This window comes from Euprymna scolopes, chromosome 45, assembly GCF_053919585.1.
Source record: "Euprymna scolopes isolate OS-2025 chromosome 45, ASM5391958v1, whole genome shotgun sequence".
In the NCBI taxonomy this organism is placed as follows: Eukaryota; Metazoa; Mollusca; class Cephalopoda; order Sepiida; family Sepiolidae; genus Euprymna; species Euprymna scolopes.
The window spans coordinates 14,050,849-14,064,724 of NC_136526.1; the positions used below are offsets into that span (position 1 = coordinate 14,050,849).

General features: G+C 34.2%; 1 protein-coding gene across 19 annotated transcripts in view; it reads right to left on the minus strand.

Annotated features, from left to right (window-relative positions):
- LOC145269265 (kinesin-like protein unc-104) overlaps window positions 1-13,876 on the minus strand; it is a 649,720-nt gene that overhangs the window by 559,146 nt on the left and 76,698 nt on the right. For 15 of the 19 annotated variants that reach the window (XM_080124931.1, XM_080124926.1, XM_080124935.1 and 12 more), the window contains one exon: window positions 7,935-8,000. The gene's annotated coding sequence lies outside the window, so the exon portion shown is untranslated. The remainder of the gene's footprint in view (window positions 1-7,934; window positions 8,001-13,876) is intronic. The other 4 variants (XM_080124920.1, XM_080124904.1, XM_080124897.1 and 1 more) reach the window with 1 other exon arrangement.

Genomic DNA, 13,876 nt, shown 5'->3' on the forward strand with positions numbered 1-13,876 from the left:
GAACGGGAAAAAAATGCGACGTCTTTGCTGTTACAACCACCAGGTTTAAATTAAGGCTAGATAATCAAAAAGAGGGGATGACTTTCGAAAATATTGTCGAAAAAAGCGACCCCTACCTGTAGAAAAGTGCTCAGTTGAAGGTGAAGAAATTAATGTTTTTGGCCAATTTTTTCGGTATTTGTCGTCTGCAGGGTCGAGCTTCAAAATGATACTGATCTTGTGAAAATCCGTCGCCTCTATCAAAAGTTTTACACAGACATGCAAACATACATACATACATTTATACGAGGGGCATGCAATAAGTAATGCCCACTGTCACTAGTCTGATCTAGCTGAAATTTTGCATGTGCAATGATTTATATCTCTACGGGTTATGTGGCAAATTACAGCTCTGAACTAATTGTGGTTTCTCTTTTACAGGTGTTTGAACTAAGTCAGGTGTGAAATGGAGCCTGTTAAATGTCGAGCAGTGATCCGGTTTTTGTATTTGAAAGGACGCACACCACAGGAGACTTGATGAAATGAAAGAAACTTATGGTGATAATGCCCCATCATATGACCTTGTAAAACGCTGGCATCGTGAATTCAAACATGGCCAGAAGTCTGTGTAAACAGCTCCCAGACCTGGTCCCCCCCCTTCTGTCATTGATGAGGCATCTGTCTGTCAAGTTGAGACTGCCATTTTGGAAGATTGGTGCATTACTATTCACCAAATAGCCCAAGATGTCAAGATTAGTACAGGGTCTGTGGAAACTATGATTCATGACCATTTGCATATGCATAAGGTGTCTGCCAGATGGATTCCCAGGTTTCTCACACCATTCCAGAAGTGAGAAGGCATATAGTGCTCGAGGATGAATTTGGAGATGTGCCAAGAAGATGAGTCAAAGTTTTTCAAAAGACTGATTACACAGGATGAAACCTGGCTCCATCACTATGATCCAGAGACCAAAGCCCAGTCAATGCAGTGGAAGCACAGACTCACCACCTCTAAAGAAGGCAAGGGTGCAGCCCTCCGCTGGCAAGGTCATGCTCACAGTCTTCTGGGACCAGGACAGAGTAGTGATGACAGATTTCCTGGTAAAGGGTACCACAATTACAGGAGCCTATTATGCTTCACTTTTGAGGAAATTAAGGAAAGCTATCAAAATAAAGGGACGGGGCAAGATCAGCAAAGGTGCCCTTCTCCTGCAGGAAAACGCTCCGGTCTACAACTCTCATATCGCCAAATCAGAAGCACATGATTATGAAATCCTCCCCCATCCTCCCTACTCTCCTGACCTTGCACCCTCCGACTTTCACCTCTTCCCAGCCATGAAGTTGTTTTTGTAAAGAAAAGCGTTTCCCAGATGATGCAGCCTTGATTTCTGAAGTCACGTCGTGGTTGGAGGACCAACCTGGGGTGTTCTACAAAAATGGTCTCCAGAGCTGCATAACTCTGGGTGGTTCCTATGTAGAGAAAGACTAATAACTGTGCCAAGTTTCGTTGCTCTACTGCTATGGAAAGTGGGTCAGGGGCATTACTTATTGCACACCCCTCGTATATTGGTAACTTAAATTTTCGACCCAAACTAATTAAAAAGCTTACCCTATCTCTGAATACCCTTTATGTAAAATTTCAAATGTTTACACCAGAAATTGTCTGAGTAATTTGGTAGAGACCGCAGAGGTCAAATTTTTTAAAACTTTGACTCCTATCATGACCCCTTAACATTTATTGTTTTGGGCTCAAATTAAGTTATTAAGTTAGATTCATGTCCAAGGAACCTATATCTAAAATTTTAATTATTTACATCCAAAATTGTCGGAGGAGTTTGGTAGAGTTCTCAAAGGTCAAATCGTTGAACTTTGACCCCTTAACAGCCAAATTTCTGGCCGGAAACGGATTACAAAGATTTTCCCAAATCTCCAAACCCTCTATATCAAATTTCGAGTATGTAGACTAAAAATTGAAAGAGTTATTGTGTAGAGAAATGTACACAGACGGAGACAGGCGTTTTCACTTTTATAGATATATTCTGTGTAGCTTAATTGCCATATATATTTTCATAACTTACTATATATATATATATATATATATATATATATATATACACACACACACACACACACACACACACACAGAGTAGAAGCCCGGGATATGGTGGCCTTAGGATATGTTTTTTAAGGTTACGATGTGGAATACAATGTTTTTCTGGTCCCTGGTTACGATATTTGCCCTGCTTTAAGGTATTATTTATAATGTTATTTGATTATATACACATGTATTATATACTGTACTGCACGTACCATTTGGATTCATCGAACTACTGTTCTCATCTTGAGTGTGATTTTCATACAGTTGAGATGAGAACAGTAGTCCGATGAACTCAAATAATACAAATAACCAATCCTCATCTAAAAAATTCAGTAACGTCATACTGTACTGTATTTTGTTACTAATTTCTAATGCCCCCAAAGTCTTAAGATATTTGAGTTCAGCACCATGCAAAACTGCTAAATAGACATATAGAAAATTTCAAACAAATATAGTAAAATAGTTCCAAAATAGAGTGTTTTTTATTAGCTCTAGAAGAGCCCCTGGGGCACACCTAAGAGTTATCGCGAAGGATAGACAAATAAAATTATATAGAAAATCAGTTAGTTACAACTTTTCAGAAAGTTTTATAAAAACCCAAAGCATCAATTTTTTTTAATAAGCACAAAAGTGTCAATTTTAGCCATTTTAACCCGAAAGCCACTCCTAAGGGCGGGGGAGGGGGGGGGTCAATCAGAGTTTTCCCCAGAACATCCATTCTGTTATTTTTTTTTTACTCATACTATGTTTAATGTTTGTGCAAAAGTTTAAAAAATTCCAATTGAGAAAAATACGGACAGACAAACGGACAAGGGTGAATTTACAGGTTCACCCTCCTTTTTTCGGGGGGGGCAAAAAACAAAAAAGGAGGTGGACCTGGGAACAGAATCCATACTACACTACCCATTCTCATTAAAAGATAATTGATTAAATCAGTTTTGTTTTTTATTTAAAATCCAGCCTGGGTGCCCGCTGTTGCCCGGGTGTTGTGAGTTGCGTGTTGAAAAAAAAAATGTTATTGGGCAGGCAGGCTCGAACCAGTATCGCAGAGGAGGAAAATAACATAAAAAAAAAAAAGTGACGTTTTTGCTATTGCGTTCATCACCAAACAGGAAGTGACAAATGTTTAAATTAAAGCCAGTCAATCGAAAAGAGGGGATGACTTTTAAAAATATCGACGAAAAAAGCGACCCCTACCGGTAGAAAAGTGCTCAGTTGAGGGGGAAGTAATTAATGTTTTTAGCCAATTTTTCGATATTTGTCATCCGAAGGGTTGAGCTTCAAAATGATACCCATCTGTCAAAAGTTTTAGGCAGACACATATACATAGATACATTTAAACAGACAGGTGAGATTTATATTATAGACTAGTGGGGGTATCCAGTGTTGCCCGAGTGTTTGGAGGTGTAAAAGAAAAAAAAGTGTTAGTAGTCAGGCAGGCTTGAACCAATGATGCGGTGACGCGAAGGCGGAAAAGAAAGCGAAAGAGAATGTGACACACTACGTTCAAATATAGCGATGTCAATCAAAAAGTTGACATGCTAAGTGAATACGCATGTGCAGAAACTAATGTTGGCTGAAAGACAGTTCAGCTTTCCGCTGTTTCATTTATTTGTTTCCTCACGATGTTGGGGAAACCAAGCTCCCCCGAAAAAGGAGAAACTCCAAATGAATAGCAATTGTCAGATATGAAGGATTTTCCCACATTGATCAAAGCTAATTGCTTTCAAGACATTCTGCCACGAAAGGTTGCTGACGCCTTTGCTTTCGACTAGTTTCGCTTTTATACGAAAAAGCTGAACAAACAAGCGACAGAACAGAATAGCATGAATTTTCACTAAAATAAAAGATATAGACGATCTCTGTTTGCAAATTGTAGATATAATCTAGGAAGTATATAAAAACGTTCTAAAATATAGTAAAACCTCCCCTCCCCCTCCCCAAAAAAAGCCTTTGCTGGACATACAAAAACATGCTCGCCACTTTTGCCCTATATCTATATAATTATAAAACTCAAATGACCTTGTAACAAGTGATGTAACCCACTTTCCGGTTTACGACATCTGGTTGCGCATGCGCGCATAAACATTATCCCATAACAACGTAAATAAATAAACACAAATCGCTTCTTTTGCAGATTTTGACCTGCGCACTAAAATATTAATGTTATTATTTCGAAATTATTATTTAACATGGAAAGAGTGGAGGTGTTTTGCAACTATTCTTTATTACAACTATAATGTCGCTATTTTTTTACACCTAAACAACTTTAACCCGTTGACAAACATAAGAGCAATCGTAGTAAAGCCAAGACTGCTACTACTTCTACTCTCTATCCGTCCCTTTTCCTTCCTTCCTTCTTTTTTTATTTTTTGTTTACATTCCTAGATACAAAATAGTTGTGTGAGAACGGTGAATTTGTTGACACATTTACTGATCTGTTTCAATATTAGTGTTATTTTATTTTATTTAATTTATTTAGGTTTTCTTTTTTTTGCTTCAGGTTTTATTAATTATTTTTTTTAGATTTTAAGTTTCTATAACTTGGTTGAAGGATTCCAATATGGGTTTTTCATTCTTATATTTCTCATCGGTAGGTTCATGTGTGTTTTTGCTGCTAAATGACTTTCGTCAACGTTCGATTTGTAGGAAAATCATGTTTAATTTTCGATTTTTGAGGGATTATTCGGAAAAATAGGTAACTTTACACGAATAGGGAAGATTTTTTTTAAATTCATGTTTTAGTGATCCATCTGTGATTTTCCATTTTAATATATTTTCATGGAGATGTTTCTGTTATGTAAAAAAAAAACATATTTTCTTTACGTCACAAGTTTCATGCTCATACATGAATTCCATAGCTAATATAACATACTGACCCAATGGGTCACAGGTAGTCTGATATATATATATATATATATATGTATGTATGTATGTATGTCTAGCTATAAAAAACATTTATCATTCCTTGGCCTTCTGGTTATGATCAAAGTGTAATATATGTTTTCTACATATAGCAACATCAGACATTTTACTATTGACAAAAAATATTGCATATATATAAAGTGAATGTGTGTGTGTGTGTGTGTGTGTGTGTGTGTGTGTGTGTGTGTGTGTGTGTGTGTGTGTGTGTGTGTGTGTGTGTGTCTGTCTGGTCACAGGAATGGGTATGTTTGATCTGGGGGGGTCTGCGTTCGCGCCTGCTCCACAAAGTATGGAAATAAAAAATTTAAAAATTAAAAAAAAAAAAAACGCTTACAAGTGTTTTTGATATAGATGTACAGAAGAATACTTTGATAAGTATGTTTTAACTTAAACAGGGATGGTATAATAAAATTGTGGGGTCTGTGTTCGCGGCTGGCCTCCATAAAATGGAAATAGGCACAAACTTTAATAAAGACTTTTCATATCTATCTGCATAAGTATACTTTGATAATTATGTTTCAGTTTGGAGAAATATGGTATAATAAAATTATGGGGTGTTCGTTCGCGCCTGACCTCCATAGAATGGAAATATGTCACGAAGTTTAACAAGGTTCTTTAATATAGATCCACAGAATATTGTGATAAGTGTTTCAGTGTGAACAGGTATGGTATAATAAATTATGGGGTTTATCTATTTTATTTTTACTTTCATCATATTTTGCTTTGGTTTTGATACCCCCAAATTCGACCCAAATTTACAACCCTTCCTTTTTATAACCTATCATACTTTCATAAATAAGAGTCCATTTTCTGTAGGCTGTTTTTGAATCCAGTCAACGACGGGTACTTTTGCTAGTATATATATATATATATATATACACACACACATATATACACACACACACACACACACACACATAAGAAAGCACAACAATGCAAAATTACAACACTATATTCAAGAATATTAATTTATTAGACATCGTTTATAAAACATGTAATGAAGCTCTTATGATAACACTATGAATGCATGTGAGAAAATCAGCAGCAGCCGCAGGATAGCTGACTAGCGAAAATATTAGCAGCAATCTTAGCACATATGCAAATTAAGCAAGTGTACACATGCTGATGTCATGGGAAGAAGAAGGAGAGAAAAAGAAAAAAAGGGCAGCATGTGGTTGAACGCAAAAAGTAAACGTGCGCCGGAGAAGATGGAGATATATATATATATATGTGTGTGTGTTGCGACGATTAAGTTAAAACTTTTGGAAGATGTATTGGAAACAGAAAACAAGTGTGCTGATTTTCCGATGCCAAAAACGATTCTTTTAATTGTCTTTTTTACTTGAATTTGTTTAAACCAAAATCTTCTGCTGATGGTAGAAAAGATTGATTTTAAACAACCAATAAAATTAAAATCGATAGATCATTCTCCACAAGTGCATTTTTACATTTGCGAAACTACACATTTAGCGTATGCTTTCATGGTAATCAGGGGTGGGGTGGGATATTGACTCTATAGTTAAATATTGAGATTTATGAAGAATCGAAATCAGTAAAAATATTAGAATCATTCCATCACTAATATATTTTCCCAAAACTTCTGGCCTTGATGAAGGGGAGTCTAAAACTTGCTGCTATGGTTTCAAATGATCTTAAATAACAACAAAGGGAGACTCGATTCCAAATATTTCTCATATATTATATTTCCCCTCTTTTGGAAACAGGGTACGATTATAAATATCTCCAGTATCAAGTAATCCTTATAACACTGTGAAATTGACTTTATGCATGAAAACCAAAGAGGAGAGATATTACATTCGAGAAATATTTGGAATCAAGTCTCCCCTTTGTTGTTATTTCAGGTCATTTGAAACCATAGCAAGTTTTTGTCTCCCCTCTATCAAGGACAGAGGTTTTGGGGAAATATCAGATATTTTGTAATTCATATGCAAAACTAGGAAAACAAATGACTGATTGAAGTATTGGTAAAGGTGCAGTATCTTTCCACCCATGAAAAATCCTTTAAAATTACCATTGTTGTAGGTTTTCGAGGGTGCTGAAAACGAAAATAGTAAAAATCCCAGGAAACAACTAGTTTCCAAGATATGAAGAAATTATAAAGTAGGGGATCACTTTACCATATTAATTTGGCGCTGTTTTACAATCGTTCACTGCACAGAGGGAGACAACTCTCCTTTACTAAGAGATTTGTTCATTTTTTTCATCTTTGAGGACGCTCGATGCAATGATATTTTTTATTAAATCAAAACTTTTCTAACATGGGTACATGTGTTTTCTACATGTCTGAATATCCCATATGCCAAATTTCAAGTCTGCAGATCAAAAATTTTTTTAGTGTATAGGTCGAGAAGTGTCCTCACACATTTTCACTTTTATAGATATACTAGCAAAAAAAAAAAAAAAATTATGGAAGAAGAATTTGATAGATTGAAACCAAAACCTGAAGACAGTGATTCAAGTACGATAACCATTAGACCAGCATGACACGATCCTTAAAAGGACTACTTATTCTTAAAAAGTAATCTGTAAGGTAAACTATTCACACATGCGCATTTGTGAAACAGTTAGCAAACAGATAAAACTGATAACTCCCAGGTACCAATTTTTCAATTTTGACTACCCCCAACTTAGCCATCCTTTTTTTCTGGTAGGAAATGGATTAAAAAGTTTTCTACATGTCTGAATATCCTATATACCAAATTTCAAGTCTGCAGATCAAAAATTTGTTGAGTATATAGGTTGAGAAGTATCCTCGCACACATTCTCACTTTTATAAATATATAGACTAAGCAAAAAAACAAAAAAAAAAAAAAAGAAAATTATGGAAGAACAAAATTGATAAATAAAAACTTGCTATACAAAGAAAAAATATGGAAGAACAAAATGGATAAAAAAAACTTGTTATACATACTACATTCATCCAAGTCGTTTTAGTCTGCTTCTATTCATCATATTGTCGCATCAGTTGCAGTTCTTGCTGTGCAATAAAGAAAAAAAAACAAATTATAAGGTTGGTGCAAAAGCTTTTGTCTATTTAAAACTTCATCTTGAAAATGAAAAACTGTTTTGAAAATTCTATGCATAGCAATTACAACCTTTACTCTCTATAACAATTCAATCTGTCAGCAAGCTTATAAATACCTTGCCTGTACACTTCACTTGCCACTGGTATTTAACAATGTTGACTCAGGAGAGGTGTGGTTGGAGATTGCGGGTCTCCTACCAATAAGGCTTTCATGCGCAGGCACCCCTTCATGGGTAACCATAGTCTGTCAAAGACTGAGGGAGCCCAATAAATAGTTTTGTAATCTGCAAAACAAGCCAAAAACTATATGGCTGCCCCCCCCCTCCGACTGATCCCTTGAATTTTAGGATAAAAATAAAAATTAGCCTCAAAAGGTGTGTTTTTCACCCCTAAAACACCCTGGGGCTCAAGCCCAAGAATTTTTCCAGGGTCAAATATTACGTTTCCAGATGTATATTCATGTGGTCTTGCTTTTGAGCATTTTCAGCAAAACCTAATGGTTGAAAAAGATTCTATGTCCCCAAAACTACTATTTTGGGCCATTTTTACCCTTTTTTACCTCCTTGTGGCGCAACCAGAACTTTTATCAAAAATCCAAGAATGTTACATTTCCTCCCTTGGATAGTTGTCACTTCATGCAAAATTTCAGAAAAATGTAAATGAGTAGATGTTGAGAATTCTGGGAACGAACAGACCAACAGACAAGGATGAATTCTAAGGTCCGAATCCGACTAAGTCGGTGGACCAATGATAATCTGAAGGAGCTAGGTTGGTTGAATATGCAGAATGGGGCCAGGAGATCTTTGGTCAGTAATTCTGAGTGAAGACAAGCATTTTCATTATGGAAGATGGCTCCCCTTTTGTTGACTAAAAAAGGTTGTTTTTACATCAACATGGGTGCGAATATTGCATGAAAAATATGAGTGACGCTATAAAAATCTGAAAAAGAAAAAAAAAAGTTATAAATTAATCATGGGGAGAAGTTACAGTAGCAAAAATATGCATAAAGTAACTTAAAATGGTTAAGAATGCTCGTTTTACAAACCAGCAAGAACTTTGGCACCAAACTGATACAAGAGATTTAATATTTTGAAAGGATTTGGTCTTTTTGTTCTGTTTATCCAACCATAAGGTATGGAAGATATAAAATGAGAAATTTAGTCATGAATCGCAGGAGGAAGGTGTAAATATGATTTTTTTAATACAGAAATTGATAATATTAATTCAAATTAGTGGTCAACGTCATAGGTTAGAGTAAAATTGTTCTAAGTTAATTATCGAGAATAAAGATTTAATTTCAGTTTTTTAACCAATGAGAATGAAGATTTGATTTCTTCTTTTTAACCAATAAGAATAAAGATTAGATTTCATTCTTTTCAACCAATGAGAATAAAGATTTGATCTCATTCTTTTCAACCAATGAGAATAAAGATTTGATCTCATTCTTTTCAACCAATGAGAATACAGATTTGATCTCATTCTTTTCAACCAATGAGAATACAGATTTGATCTCATTCTTTTCAACCAATGAGAATACAGATTTGATCTCATTCTTTTCAACCAATGAGAATACAGATTTGATCTCATTCTTTTCAACCAATGAGAATACAGATTTGATCTCATTCTTTTCAACCAATGAGAATACAGATTTGATCTCATTCTTTTCAACCAATGAGAATACAGATTTGATTTCATTCTTTTCAACCAATGAGAATAAAGATATGATCTCATTCTTTTCAACCAATGAGAATAAAGATTTGATCTCATTCTTTTCAACCAATGAGAATACAGATTTGATCTCATTCTTTTCAACCAATGAGAATACAGATTTGATCTCATTCTTTTCAACCAATGAGAATACAGATTTGATCTCATTCTTTTCAACCAATGAGAATACAGATTTGATCTCATTCTTTTCAACCAATGAGAATACAGATTTGATCTCATTCTTTTCAACCAATGAGAATACAGATTTGATCTCATTCTTTTCAACCAATGAGAATAAAGATATGATTTCATTCTTTTCAACCAATGAGAATAAAGATATGATTTCATTCTTTTCAACCAATGAGAATACAGATTTGATCTCATTCTTTTCAACCAATGAGAATAAAGATTTGATTTCGTTCTTTTTAACCAATAAGAATAAAGATTTGATTTCATTCTTTTCAACCAATGAGAATAAAGATATGATTTCATTCTTTTCAACCAATGAGAATAAAGATTTGATTTCATTCTTTTCAACCAATGAGAATAAAGATTTGATTTCATTCTTTTCAACCAATGAGAATACAGATATAATTTGTGTGTTCACGATTTTCTTACTGAGGTAGATTTACATATTACAGAACAATAACTAGACGTTTTGTTTCTCCAAGATGATTAGTTCCAATCTCTTATTTCAGCCTTTCTTTCAATTATAAATCTACACGCCAAGCAAAGACAAATCTTTTTATCGTGAGGATAATCCACGTCATAGACACTTTCATTGCTTGATCTAGATGCAAGCTCAACAGCTCAAAGTATTTATATACAGTGATTGCTACTATTAATCAGAATCAATGGTCAGAGTCAAAGAAGGATCTCAAACAACTAGTCAGAATTCTTTCTAGTTGACAGGTTTCAGGTTTGCTTTACAATCCACAGATTCGAGAAAGTGGTAAAAAGATCAAATATATAACAAATAAATGTTACCAAAAGCAAGATAAGTTACTCTTCTACCACTCCTAATGATTACAATATTTTCCCATTGACTACTGTAAAACTTTGAAAAGGTATGTGTCTTTTGTTGGTGTCCCCACTGAAAATGTTGTGAAAGAACCGTCTCATATGCTATTGCCCTGTTATATATATATGCGCATACATGAACATTTCTGTACCTGCACATCCAATATAGACATTACAGATGCAATAGACTCTTAAATAGACATTTATGTACATCCGTTAAATAAATTCTCTTTATATACACTCCTGACTATGAAACAACGCTATACACGCATCAACTAGAGAATAATAGAGAAGTTAGACAATCACAGACACTGAACACTCTCACGTACATGAACAATTATATTTTTGAGAGGCATGTGAGATTCAAGGATGCAGGGAGTCGGTAAGGAATGATGAGAGGTGTGGGAGGAATAAAGAAGTCAGAGCACCAGAGTTGATTGGCCAAATAAAGAATTTCATGGATAAGGATCATCGTGGGTCTATAGAGACAATAAGTGCACAGTTTGATGTTAGTGTGGGAACTGTATACACAATTATTCGCAAGGAACTGAAGATGCAGAAGATTTGCGCACAGTTTGTTCCAACAGTGCTAAGAGTAGATCACAGATTATTTGACGAAGATGAGCATCAAGACAATTCCTCACCCTCCCTATAGTTCAGACCTTGCTCCCTGTGACTTTTGGTTATTCCCCTAAGCTCAAGGAAAACCTTAGAGGCTATCGTTATGAGACGATTGAGGAAATTTAAGAGTGTGAGGAAGGTCATTGACACATTCATACAAGAGGACTTCCATGGAGCCTTCAAGAAGTTATTGGAACGATACAACAAGTGCATTGCAGCCAGAGGAGATTACTTTGAAGAGAACTAGACTTTCATGTGTGTACTATTAATAAAAGTGTCCACATAAAAAAAATGAAAACTTATTAGAGGGACCTCCTACACCGACAACGTACTGTAGGTATACATTACTAGACGATGCCATTCAATAAACATGTTAACACATTAAATAGACTCGGTTATATACCTCCCACACTTATACAACCGTTACATACCCCCAACATACAACACAATGATCAACAGTGCCCAAACACTAAGGTCTATTTGTTTACACAAAGACCATAATATATATTATATAGAAAATGTGAGCATGAAAGTAATATGGTTGATTAAACATAGAAGAGTTAAAGGACTAGTTGTTAAAACTGGAAAAGACAAAGACAAGATATTCTAGTAAAAAATATAATAAATTTATAACTTAAATATTGCAGCATTACGAATTTTTTAAAAATTTCAATTTAATATTATATATAAATTCTTAATGCTGCAATATTCTAAGTTATAAATTTATTATATTTCTTACTAGAATATCTCGTCTTTTTCTTTCCCAGTTAACAACTAGTCCTTTTACTCTGCTATGTTTAATTTTAACCATATTACTTTTCAAGCTTGCATTTTTCTATGTAATCTATGTTTTTCAGGCTTTGCTTTGATATATTTTCTTTTTTGTGTTCATCATCATACGCATTGCATAAAAAAATTACCAACTCCTTAAATTTAATAAATAATTAAAAAAAAAAAAAATCGAATAAAAGACATGATTCAGTAAATAAACAGAAAAATGGGACAAAAAAAAAAGAGAGAAACAGAATTAACAGGCAGCATCATAAGTGAAAGATAATCAGCCCTAGCTTGACAAAGATCACTTTTGTTAACTCTCTCTATATAACCAAAATAAAATAGCATGCAAGCGACATTCCCGCTATCATTTATGAAAATGTCAATGATGAAAAAGTTGCTATAACCAACAGCCAATCAGAAAAAAATCGTCTCACGTTCCTTACTTATTTTAAAGACTTTTGAACACCAATAATTTTATTATAACTTTTATTTAATAAACAAAAATTGAAAATTTTATTTCAAAATATAGTGAGAAGGTGACCTATGAACTGTAAAAATTGTTTCAAATTTGGTTGCAAAATGAGTGAGCGGTGAAGCTTTAAAGCAGTTCTAAATGAGTACAACTAACCCTTAACCATACATTCAAGCACCACCATGTTTGAATGATATATAATTAGAGATTATATGTTCAAATTTCATTTTAAAATTATCACTTTTCAAAATAAAAATTTATTGTCTGAACTAATGTTTAAATTATAATCCTTAACCATGGATTTTCAATGTAAGTACATTTCAGAGGAAAAACACTAGCTAATATTAATACTAATATTACTACTATTTGTTCGAAATTATTTTGCTAAATAGCGCATACAGAGAAAATATTAAAGATGAAATGCCTTTAGGGGACATAGAAAAAGGGAATGATTGTTCAAAGCAAAAAAAAAAAAAAAAAAAAAAAGATATGATAATTTGTATCCAAATACATAATTAATCCTTGAAAAAAGTGTGATGGTATAAATAATATGGTGTAGGTAAAAACCAAAAGTTTCCGGTAATATATTCAAAGCAAATTGGCAACAATCCTTTGCAAAAATTAATCCGTTTCATTTTTGGTAGTTTCAGAAAGCAGATGTTCCTTTGCATAAAATTTTAAATCCAAATGGTCAGGTTCAAGTTCTATTCAGCCAAAGGTAATAATAAAATATAGTTGTTATATATTTATAATTTGGATTAAAAATATATATAAACTAGCATTTCAGCCCAGCGTTAGGTGTTTAGAGGTGTACGTTGAGCAAAAAAAAAAAAAAAAAGTGGTAGTAGAAAGGCAGGCTCAAACCCGTACCGCGAAGGAGGAAAAGAATGGGGAAAAAACGTGACGTCTTTGCTGTTACGACCACCGCCAAACCGGAAATGACATAGGTTTAAATTAAGGCTAGACAATCGAAAAGACAGGATGACTTTCGAAAATATTGGCGAAAAAAGCGACCCCTCCCTGTAGAAAAGTGCCCAGTTGAGGGTGAAGAAATAAATGTTTTTAGCCAATTTTTCCATATTTGTCGTCTAAAAGGCCGAACTTCAAAACGATACTAATCTTGTAAAAAGTTTTAGGCAGACATGCAAACATACATAGATTTATATATTGGTAGCCCAAATTTTCCACCTAAACCGATTAAAAAGGTGGCCCTATCTCCGAATACCCTTTA